Source organism: Rattus norvegicus, chromosome Y (genome assembly GCF_021556685.1).
Source record: "Rattus norvegicus strain SHRSP/BbbUtx chromosome Y, alternate assembly SHRSP_T2T, whole genome shotgun sequence".
NCBI classification, from domain to species: Eukaryota; Metazoa; Chordata; class Mammalia; order Rodentia; family Muridae; genus Rattus; species Rattus norvegicus.
Genome location: NC_141555.1, coordinates 21,755,095 through 21,765,709, shown reverse-complemented (window position 1 = coordinate 21,765,709; position 10,615 = coordinate 21,755,095).

Sequence of the window (10,615 nt, the reverse complement as noted above, 5' to 3'; positions counted from 1 at the left end):
TGCAGGTTTTTCCTGACACTGACATCTGGGAAAGGGAACTCTTTCTAGTTAAGACTTCATCGTCTCAGTTTTTCCACTCTTATCTCTCTTATTTCACACACACAAATCCTACAAATAATTGACTTCCTCTGTGCTGTGTGTGGCATACTGGATTTATCCAAGTTATGAAATATATACTCCACAAGTAAGTTAAACACAATGTCAATAAAAGAATTCAGAACTCCCCTTCTCTCTTGATAAAGCATTGTGTGCATGAACAATGCTTACATTTTAAACTTTAAGAGCTATGACTTAGAAACAGTAACAACTGACTCCCACTTTTCAAACAGCATTTCTCACATATCTAGTGACTCAACTTTGATTTCATGTACCTGTAATTGTTCACTTCTCATGATTGTAGGATTGAACCAGGTCATTAATAGATATAACTGTGTAGGGACAGTAAGAGCTTTGACAATTCTTCAAGTTTGCCATCCTAAGAAACCATATTGGCAACATCTTAATGCAAAATGGAGAAATCTGTGGTTGGTAAAGTCCAGAGTTCTTGGACACTCCAGTCTGTTTTAATATTAACAATGCCAATCACATAAAACTGCTTATGTTTCACTTAATTGTTTTAATCTCATGAAATTTTTGCCTCCCTCCTTTTCTCTCTTTATAATTATCCCTCTAAACATGTTAACACTTTGAACCTTAAAAGTTGTCTTTTGTTCTATTGTAGAATATTTATAGTCAAATTCTTGAGTTTCATAAAGGTGGGTGATTTATTCTACACCCACTGTAGTAAAATATTCTATTCACAATTTATTGGATTAATTTTATTAATTCATCAAAAACTTACCTATTTATATTATCTACTTTTCCTTTAAACTATAAAAGCTTTGATTTATTGAAGTCTTTACAGTCTTTCAGAAGATTGGCTGGAACGTTCTTATATGTATTCAGGATGGATCAAGTGTACTTCTTATGACTTCTTACTAATAGTATGCTTTATAAGTATGCCTATCCATGGTTTTTGTTATATATTTTAAGACTATTTTAAGTGCAATATTTCCCTGATTTCTCTCCCATGGTTTGAAATTGTAATACAGAAAAGATAATGATTTTTTTGTGTTAATTTTGCATTCTACTTCTTCATGAATGTATTTTCAGCTTTATGAAACATTTTTTTCAGAGAAAAAATTGTCTCTATTTACGATCACTTCTAGATAATTCACAGTGGTCTTGGCATTTTAAATATTTTAATCCACAATATTTTATTATATATTTTCAGATTATTGTGCGGGAAATTTTTCCCAGATTTTCTAAAGGTATGATTTGGATTGACATAAAGGAAGGCTAAGGAATTTTGTGTGTTCCTATTGAATTCTCCTTTTATGAATGTATTTTGCAGACTTAAGAGACTGATACATTTTTAGAGTTTTTAAAATGCTACCAAGACATCTGCTAATGAGAACAATTTAACTTCTTCATTTTTATGGTATTACCTGGATCTTCTTCAGTCATCATACGGCTTTAGATACAATTAAAAACACTTACTACATAGGTATGAAACCAGTGTATATTCCTGTCTTGTTCCTGATTGCAGTGGACCTGATTTGAATTTTTCTCTCTTTATCACAATGATAGTGGTCGGCTTGCTGTACCTTGCCTTTATTATGTTGAACTATATCCTTTATAGCTATAGCTTCTCCAGGACTTCTGCCTTGAATGAATATATTATTTTTTACTGGTAATTTTTTGAACCTAATAAAATAATGGATTCTTTGTGCCTTTTATCATTTTATGTGGTACCACATATTTGTTGATATATATATGATATGTATGTTAAATCAAACTTGTATGTCTGGGATTTGAGACCAAAAGTTCGAATTCGGCAAGATACAATCCACAGACCACAAGAAGTTCAAGAAGAATGATCAAAGTTTGGAAGTTTCCCTCCTTCTTGATAGGGGGAACAAAAACATTCACCGGAGTGTATGTGGAGGCAAAGGTAGAAGCAGAGACTGGTGGAACAGCAATTCATGCCCCACCTGTGGCCCATATACATATATACAGTCACCAAAAGTATATGAAATTGATGAAGCTAAGAAGTGCATGCTGACTGGAACTGGATATAGTTGTCTCCTGAGAGACACAGCCAGAACAGGTCAAATTCATAGTTGAATGCTAGCAGCCACACATTAATCTGACAATGGAACACTTGTTGGAGGAATTACGGAAGCGATTGAAAGACCTGAAGTGGCTTGCAACCTCATAGGACAACAATGATCAACAATGAAAGGTCCCAGGGAATAACACATCACCCAAAGTATATGCATGGATTGACTCCTGGATGTAGATGCATATGTAGCACAGGATGGCCTTTTTGGGCACCAAGGGCAGGAAAAGCCCTTAGTCCTTCCAAATATGGACTCCTAGTATAAGGAAGGCCAGGAATACTAGACAGGTGGATTGATGTGGATGGGAACACCATTATCAGAAAATGGGAGGGAGAACAGATAGGTGTCTTATGAACAGGAAACCAGGAAAGGGAATATTTGAAATTTGAATTAAAACATCCAATAAATGAAAATAGTATACTCAGATTCTTTGAATAGGTGGAGGCATATCTAGTTTCACTGCGTGCAGAAAAGGAATTGTTGCTCTCCCTCCAAGAATAGGTGATAGATTTTTGATTTTCTAAAGTAGAAGGGTGAAATAGGATCTCCCCTGGATTGTATGGAATGTGCATAGCTTCTCCTCCTCTTATGTCTGGAGCACAATTGAGCAGAAGTTGAAGGTTGATTGATACCTTGAAAATTATAGAACATTCCAGCCACACACTACCACAGCAACTCCAAACTGGAAATCACGCTAAAGAAGACACCTATGAATGTCCACGGTAGGCAGTCACTAGTCTTAGAAGTCTTGTAGGAGGGTCTAATGCAGTAGTCTTAGGTGCAGTGTCTTATTCAAATATATGTTCATCTATACATTCCTCTGCATGTGAAAGAACATCTCTGTGTAAGGGAACAAAAGGAAGACAGTAGTCTGATTTATGCTTGCTTTTAAAGTCTTGTTTGAGACCTCAGTCCAGATTTCTCTGAGATCTCTTACATCAGAACAGTGTTTCCCAGCCCAGTAAACTTAGAAATTGTTGACAGGAAATGCACTTAGAAGACAGGGAATCTGTCATACTTCCTTGGCCTCCTGGATCCCTCTTTATTGTGAATGTCTAAATCTTCCTGTTTAAGATGGTGGATAGAGGGACCTTGGGCAATTTTGCACAGAAGTAGAATTGTTGTGTTCCTCATCAAAAAGGTAATATGCCAGACTTCATGGGAAAAAGTTGTTATTGCACCCAGGTCATCACTGGGATTTCTGAGAGAATGTGCAAAGGTGAGCTTCTATACTTGTTTGTTTGAGGGGAAAAATCTACAGCTATTTTTAATATAATGAGAAAGACCATTTCACACTGGAGAAAATGTAAGTTTCTTGTGGAGCAAAGGAAGTTCCACTATTGCTTGATCAGCTTCCTATTCTTTTTCCGTATTTAGAATATCCATATATTTTTGTGCCAATTGATAGTTCAGGCACCAATACTTAGATTATTCCAACAAGTTGTATTGTATGTCAACAGAAGTCTTTTGGTTATGAAAATTTTGGTCAGATAAGAAAAGGTCAAGGCCCATTTCTTCTGTGGAGGAATGTCTCAGAATACATGTAGCAGGAAGAAGTTTGGATGTAATCCTAGACAGTTGGCATATAGCAGGCTCACAAAATCAATATAAGAAGTACTATGGACTCCTTAAAAGAGAGGGTAGGCATGAGTCCCCCTTGGGCAAAAGTAGATATTTCAAGCCAATGTGGGCATTTGGTGAAAGTGTTCTTGCCCACTATACAGAGGGGAATGTTGAAATACTTGTGAGCAGATGTGGAGTGTCTAATGCTCATAGGGTGAGGGAGTGACACTGAAGCCCTCTATGAAAGGATGACATTTACAGATCCCATGGACAGAAGCTGTGAATTTGAGAACCACTGGAACAAAGGTAGTCATAATGATGTCCCACTTAGAGGAAGTTTTGAATGTGAGACACAGTTAAGTGTAATTTTTGCCACATCTTTCATTACAGTAGCATAGTTTAGAACCATTCTTCATCAATTACTGTAGTTATTGAGGAACTTTTTGACTGGAAGTGGAGTTTGAGACCTGTGGTGCTAGAGATTATCTTGTGCCCTGTCAGTCTTATAAGATATATATTGATTCCTTCTATATACAGAAGGTACATTTGATATATAGTGGACATAAATTGGTGATCTAAAGTTCTGTTTTTTAGGAGTAGAATATGAAAGCAGACTTAGAGTCTGCTTAATTCCCAAAACTCTTTAAAGATAAGTGAGTGTCAAGCCTCCCTTGAGCAGGAAAGCTAGGGCTAGTTCACATATTCTCATCTGCAGTTACACCATGGTAGGTCTGAAAGGAATCCAAGCATTATCATTATTGAACAGTCATAATTTTCAGCATCTAAGTCCTCTTGAAGATAATCATCACTACATGAGTATAAGCATGAAGGACAGTTTATAGGACAGATGACGAAAGTTTCACCATCTGTTAACACATATCATAGTTAAGTGAAGTACCTTTGGTCACACCTGTATTTTCTTATTGGTCATGACTAGGAGGACATGATCTAAAGCTCCCTATTATAGGGTTATGTTTGAAGCCTATATGAAGTTGGAAGGTGCTCTAAGGTCTTTTTAATCTTGGTCCCCTTGGGCAAAATGAAAATTCTGAGATCTCAATAATAAACTCCAGTTATTATTACAACTGACCTTGGACATAAGGGGATGGTGTAAGGTATTATTTGTCAATGAATAAAGGCCTGAAGGTCACCAATCAAAGTAAAGTGCTGATTCCCCTTCCTCTAAAAGGGATGGTGTGAGATGGCTAGAAAATAGGTGCAACTTATAGGGTCATTCTGAACTGCTTTGATTAATGATAAAGTGCCTGGCCATTTTTAAACATTTAGCAATTCCAGTCACCTAAGTGTGCAGAAGGGAAAATTCTAGCTTATCTTTGGTAATTGGGAAACAGTATAGTATTGCATAATTTTCTTGCAATTATTCTTCCCAGCTTTCATTATCCATGTAATTTATAGACTGTTTAGAAGAGTACATGAAGCACTCATCATGCTCTGCCATTAGAGTAAGTAATATATATATATGTATATATATATATATATATATATATATATATATATATATATATATATATATAATGTATCCATAAATAAGACATGGAAACATTGAAATTCTGACATCAATCTCTAGTAAGAGTGCATATATGTTAGTTTTAGTTTTCTATACTCTGCCCTCTCTTCTACACCAAGAATCTTATGATGTCCCACTGTGCAATTGCAATTATGATTGCCTGGCAATATTAGTCAAGATTGGCACTTAAGTAAAATGAGTTTAAATCAGGTATAAGATGCCCTTGTAATAAAGTGATCCTCTTGGGATTACAGAGCTAGAAGCTACAACCAAAGCTCCTCACGAGATAGATGGAATGAATGAGACATTCTTGGCCATAGGATCCAAACCAGAGGTATCTGTGTGATCAATGTTCCACAGCACATGCACCCTTGACTAGAAACTCGATGCCTATAGTTTTTGTGTTTGAAGGAGGAAATCATTGCCTCATTTTGTACTACATTGTACTGCATGTTAGTGAATGTTACTCTGTCTTCTACAGAGGGATGGCATAAGGCTTAATTAGTCTGTGGCCTCTTTAGTCAGAATAGAAGTGACTTAGGCCCACTTTCAAAGAAACAAAGTTTGGGGGTCTTTCCTTTATATGAATACTTGAGAGGACATAAGGCAACAGGGACTTTGTGGAGTAGACTTACTTGTAGGAGGGAGGTCTGCCATTCTTTTCAATGACTTAGATAACTGGGGAAAAAGGAAACTCTTGGATCCTTATAAGAAAGAGAAAACATTGAGAACTGATTGTGTAATGGTATAGTATGTGTTAGAAAACCGTTGGGGTAGGGTTGGTGGCATGCAACATCCTGTGAAACATGGTTCTCCCTAGTACCTTATTCACTGAAGGAACTTCCCAACAATCCCCTTCAATTTCCAACACTCCTTTATTTGTTAGAATTTTACATCATGTGTTTTGTCTGGGAAAGTTCAGGTGTCATCCCAAGCTTTTTTTAAACAGCCTGCATTACTGTCTCTGGCTAGGACTCCTCCTTCATTTTGTCTTAATATGTCCATATACGGGCAGCAACAAAGGGTCCACTTGATTTCTAGTGATTGGATTGAAGAGTATTACATGGGACTCAGTCAATGATTCTACATATAGGACCTGGAACCTCAAACCTGAGTGCAAGATCATATTTCCCTGTGCACCATGGTAAAAGATAAAAGGCTTGAATCTCTACTATTTAGAGTATATCCATGGAAGGTAATTCAAAGTCGTAAGGGAATGCTTTAGAATACAAGATATTGCACATTATTATTCAAAAGAGCATGTCTCATGTCACCTTGTTAATAAAGTCATGTGTGAGTTTCCTTTGGTCGAAGACAGTGGTTCACATTATTCCATACAGAAGCGGGCATGATCCAAGGCCACATGGTTGGGGAAGGAGTCACATCCTCATTCAGTATAGCTCTCAGGACTCTTCAAAGAGGAAGGAGTCTGTGAGGTATCTCAGAACAGGAGAGTTATGAGATGAGATTCTCAAAATGGGAAGTTATGAGAAAATCTTGAACAAAAGTGAAATCCTGAATGTATGGGTTCACAACATGGAGGTTGCTAGTCATAGTTTGAAGAAAATAATTACCTACTTCACCCATGGTCAGCAGGGGACGTTTCTTGACTACATTGTGTCCTGGAGCAATGTTCTGACTCTGCCTCAGTATCTTCTAAGCATATTCCCTTTATGTATAACCTATATATCTTTGAGTCCATGCAATGTTCACAACAACAGGATAAGTTCTTATGCAAGCCGTGTTGTTTCTTCAAGGTTGTGTGCACCTGCACACATATTTGAATAAAAGATAGGAATGGTGCATTTTTTGATGACCAACTTTAAGTCACATGGTATGAGAGTCAATTTAGATTTCTATCTTCTGTACTAGTATCTAAAGGCAGAGTAATATGATACGCCATTGGATGCATGTATTGTTCGAATATCTTGATTAAAGAAGTTAGCTTTTTTTTTTTTTTTTTTTGGTTCTTATTTTTCGGAGCTGGGGACCGAACCCAGGGCCTTGCGCTTCCTAGGTAAGTGCTCTACCGCTGAGCTAAATCCCTAGCAAAGAAGTTAGCTTTTAATCAAACTTAGTTAATAGGGCTGTATGTGAGGCATAGGCAAAAGGGCAGTGCTAGTGATTCTTTAGTTTTACAGGTACTCCTGAATTCCTCTAGTGCACAGGGTGGAGGTGTGAGATACCCGATGTGCACTGGGACTAGTTTCCAGAGTTCTTTCAGTAGATTTTGTTTTCCCAGGGCTCCATTTTCAGAATCTGAAGGTCTAAAATTGACGTGGTGAATTGAAGTAAACAAATGGCCCACAATCCCACTGGAAACACAGAGAATGTTAGATGTTCTTTCATGTAGATTGAATAGTATAAAGCTCCCTTAGTCTGGCAGCCCTTTGAGGAGAAAAGACAAGACCACCTGATGGGAATAGGAATATAAAAGGGCCACATAAGGCTTCAAACAGGTTTTAGACCAACTTGGCAAATAGGGTCTAGGGCAAAGTTATTCTTATGGGAGTACTTACATGCTCTACAATATATTAAGAAGGAGTATTTAACACTGGGTAAAGTGAACCCAATGTAAGAGAGGAAAACTCTAAGGTTCTATTGAAAATGAAGGGAAACTTCTTCATACATAGGGTTTAGGTGCCACATACACTTCTGTCAACAGAAATGGTCCCTGGTACCTTATACAGAGGATAAAGTTTCAAGCAGTAATCATAAGTTTCCAATTCTCATTCAGAGTTTTATATATTCATAGCTTCTGTTAATGCAGGAAAGAAAAGACAGGAAAATATTTCTTCTTTCAAAGGCTTTGGATAACGGTTGCTGGCTAGGTTAATTCTTCTGGTTTGTTCAGCTGTGCAGATATAAGCAAAAATGTTGAAATTACTACATTTCTATTGATTTGCCTGATTGCAGTTGGCAAGGGTTATAAACTCTGATTCAAAACTTGCACTCTGGGACCTCAAACTGGAGAGGAGTAGAGTCCATGGTTTATAGAAGGAGTCATTTTTGAAATATCTATTATCAGTTATGTATAAGACTACTTTTTTGAATTCATGTGCCCATTGTTCAGAGAGAACATGTTAGGAGGATAGGGAAGAACAGAAGTTCACAGAATCCTTCAAGTAAAAGTTTACCTTATGAATTGTTAGAAGGTAATCAAGTGCAACTGTCTTCACAGTCCAGAATACCCAAGTGTTTGGGGACTCTGAGGTGTGCATGACAGCAATTAGAGCATTTGCTCTTGCAAATTGTGTGGTACTCTCTGGCTCTATGTTCTTCACAAGCTGTTCAGCAGCAGGGTAGACATGGGCAACAAACATGGAACTGCTCCATTTCAGGTGACAAACCTTAAAGACTGAAGATTAGGGCTCAGGTCTGTACTGTCATGTCTGAGGACATCATTTCCATGTGTTTTGCCATTCCTTCAAACATTTATGTATGCCTGGCCACCCAGGTCAGAAAGGAAACATTAAAACCTCTTAGAAGAATAGAACTGAGATGCTATTGATAGAAGTGGATTCTCTGAAGAAACACTTGTCAGGGGATATTGATTTAAAGTTTCCTTGAGAAAAGAAATGTTTGTATAAATTTTGATTTCAGCGGCTTCTTTGTATATTCTTTAATCAGAAGAATTGGTATTGAGCCCCGTTCAAATTTAAGAGTACGTCTAGAATTCACTCATTCAAAGAAATTTGAATATATGCATCTTCCTTGATAGAATGTATTTGTCAGGGGCTCTTCTTTGCATCACAATTCAGCCTCCAGTTTACCTTGAACTTAAGGATAAACTTGGGAAACTTTGGGAAACATATCTGTGGCTCAGTCTGTAATATCAGGAAGTTGTGTAGCTTTCCTCACCCTAAATTAATGTCTAAACCTCCTTTGGACAAACTAGAATGATCTGAAGAAACCTGTCTTTCAGGGATAAGATATGTTGCCTCCTTAATCAAATGTAGAAGGGGTATTTATCCCTGAGAAGAGAAGAGTTGCTGATGTCCTTGTGACAGGAGAGATGATCAGAGTATTCAAATTCTCATAATATTTGAACAAAATTAAATTGCTTACCGTAGCTCATGAGGTTCGAGCATTACCTCACCTTCTAAGTGTACTTCACAGTGTAGCATATCCACATCTTTAGCTGAATCTGCAAAAGACTAAGTATAGATCCCATGATTCATGTAGAGCTGAGGGTGTCCTGAATATGATTACCTCCAAAGATCTATATTCAACATACAAGATTAGGGCACCAGACTGATGATTTCACAACATGTCATGTGACTTTACTCAAGGAACTAGCATAAGGTTCCTCGATTTACTCCCTCCTTTTGGATTTCTGTGAACCTTGACCAGAGGGAGCAATGCTCCTTGGTCCGAAGTAAAATATCCCATGGGTCCCAGGCAGAGGGGATTCTTCTGAGAGACCATTGGGTCAAATGGGTAACTTTAAGGCCTAATCATCCAGAGTAGAAAAAATACCAATGTTTTGAAAGGATAAAAGTCTCAATCCTGTTGGACAGTAGAGGACTATCAATGCTTATGATATATAAAATAAGATGGTCCCAGCACTCCAGGCCTCCACATCTTCAGAGAATTCAAGAAAATTCTTATCTACGAGGCCTCCACTCCAGACTTCACAGCAATCTGAGGTTTCTTCTGAGATGTGGTGTCAAAGTCGCTGTATCTATTCCCTATTTAAACTTACTATAAGCAACACAGCTGAGTGTGTGAGGTACATTGACCTTTCTGGTGAGAAGCTTAGATAAATGGCTTTCGATCCAGGCTGGTGTTTTTATTCATTGGCCATGGGACTACAATCTATAGTTTTCTGAGATTTCTTAGTGGTGAAAGTTGTATTTGCTATCCAATAAGGTCTGAGGAACAAGTTTGGTATCTGTTAGTTGAATGGTATACCTGAGTCAGTCATGAACAAAGTGAGAATCTCCTATGGATTCTTGTTCACAAGGATTCAGTCTCTACACTACAGTAGAGGCTAAAGGTTTGAGACACACTCCTTAATTACAAGGTCAATTTTATAGCTTGCTTCATCAGAGCGGCATGTGTCAGACCTCTCCCATGCAGAGGAAGAATAAAGTATTTTTATTGCAGCGCACCTGACTCCTTTGTGAAAACATTAAAGTCATGGTCTACTATGGTTACAGGAAAGAAGCCTAAGGCCCTCTCCAGAGGATATTACAACTGGGTGTCAGCACCCTTGAGAAGTCATGGTATAGTTTACTTGTGAGAGGGCATGAATTGTGAAGTTATTAGCTGGAGGAATAAATTTTCCTGGCTTTAGAAGGCATATCTTAGTCACTTTTGTGATTTCATTAATTCTGTTGTATGCTGATATCAAAAGGGC